General features: G+C 37.2%; 1 pseudogene; it reads left to right on the plus strand.

The window, feature by feature from the left end:
- Positions 1-339: 339 nt before the first annotated feature.
- On the plus strand, positions 340-1,341 carry LOC123067214 (protein CWC15 homolog; annotated as a pseudogene).
- Positions 1,342-2,086: the final 745 nt, after the last annotated feature.

Genomic DNA, 2,086 nt, shown 5'->3' on the forward strand with positions numbered 1-2,086 from the left:
CTCTTCTGGAACACGCACGACTCTCATTTGTATGCACATGATACACATCACTTCACTGTTGGTTTGTCTATTTGGTCGTTCAAACTGTATGTGCATGCCCAGAATTAAATCTGGTTGGATGTTCAATCCACATCATTTTTGTGTCAGTTTCCTTCTACATCTTCTTAAGTTTGCGTAGTTCATTTAATGTGCATGCCCAGAATGAAATCTGGTTGGATGTTCAATCCACATCATTTTTTGCGTCAGTTTCCTTCTACATCTTCTTAACTTTGCGTAGTTCATTTATGAAATGAAATTGAATCAAGTTGAATTCTATGGTAATCTATTGTAGTAGTAGAGATGAACTTCAAAACTGAATTAGATAAGATAGCTGCACGTGAAATTGATGCAGACAACTCTGACTTGGAGCTCAATAGTGATGGTGAAAGGTCTGTTTAGTTCTGTCTCAGTAGTTTGTCAATCACACCCATTCAAAATGCTGATGGCAATCTTCTTGTTCCCGCATATGGATGGGATTAACTGACACGTCTTCTAACTGCATGGACAAATTGTAATATGGATTGTGGCTCAAATTGTCCAATATGTGTTATTTCTCATAAACTTTGGAATTGGATAATACATAGCTAGCATGCTTTTCACTATAATGGAATATGTTTATGTTTACTACAAAACATATAGTAAAATAGCAAACAACAATGATGTAGTAATTCTCCCAATAATTCTTGGAACAGAGTTGTTTATCTGAGCCCAGTATTGTAGTTCAGCTGATTATCTTTACTCATTCTTTGTCTTACTCATCTAATTGAATGCTATATTCAGCGACGACGATGACGGTTACACTGAGGCACTAATGCGGGGCTTTAAAGGAATAAAAAGGAAAGAGCTGATGACAGGCTTAGAAAGGTTTGTTGTTTTCTTCTCTATATTATCATTTTGAGGCGCACTTATATTCTTTAGGTTTTGAGAATTAATGTGAAATCACGTATGCTTGCTGCATGAGTATCAGCAACAGAAGAAGAGACCAAGATGAAGGAGTCTGAGCTAATGCGAGGAAACCCGCTGATCAATATGAATAACTTCTGCTCCTTCGACGTGGAAGTAACAATGCTGCCTACTATATTATATTGTATGCTTCTTTTATGTTGTGGCTATCCTTTTTAAATAAAGTAATGCTGTCATGCTTTATTGTGAGGTTAATCATATACATGTGTTTGTTGTAGGTGGGAGGATGATGATGATGTTGTATTTAACATGCAGGGTCATGGAGAGACCAAGACACCGAAACGGTTCATCAACTACACCGTCATAAGTGATTTCCACCGCAAGTTTCTGCATAGGTAACTGAAATGTTGTTGTTGTATGCTTTATGTCGCCTGGACAGTTTGCATGCTGGTGTTGGAAGAGCCTGTGATGTTCTTTATTCTGAAGACTAATTTGTATGACATACATAACTGTAACATCCACGATATCTTGATGCTGATATGATTACCCTATTCCTAAGAGTAAAAGAACCACACCGCTTGTGTATAACTGATGTTGTGTCAACACTTCTGGATCTCTGTATTAATATTTACTATCTGAATTCTTTCAGGCCCACATTGACAGGGAAAATTAATATGTTCGGGGTGTTCTCTCATTTTGTGTGTCAGTGTCTTGGAAAATGTTGTTTTAGTCGAATTCTAGTTTTCTTGTAGCAGCCTGAGGTCCTTCTCTATTTTATTTCTTTCTGGTTAGGTAAGAAGTACTGTTAGTGAGGTTTGGCCTTGCAAATTGGCTGGTTACCATTTGCCTCTGTTTCTCACGACATTGGAGTCGGTGTACTGCTCGGAGATTTATATTCTGGTTCTCCATTGTTTGATGGCCACCTTTTCCATGGATGGCCTGATAGGAGCTAGAGGAACCTTTATTCTCTCTCCTTGTTTATTTGGTCAATCAATTATGCATTCATGGTTGCATCCGCTGTATTGTTACTATTCATAATCTGCAGTTTGATTTTATTGATGGATGGTGAGATAATGTCAATTGTTATAAATGACGTAGCTTACTTTCCTCTATTTTTTTCTGTTCTAGTTTGGATCTATTATTT

Source organism: Triticum aestivum, chromosome 3B (assembly GCF_018294505.1).
Source record: "Triticum aestivum cultivar Chinese Spring chromosome 3B, IWGSC CS RefSeq v2.1, whole genome shotgun sequence".
NCBI classification, from domain to species: domain Eukaryota; kingdom Viridiplantae; phylum Streptophyta; class Magnoliopsida; order Poales; family Poaceae; genus Triticum; species Triticum aestivum.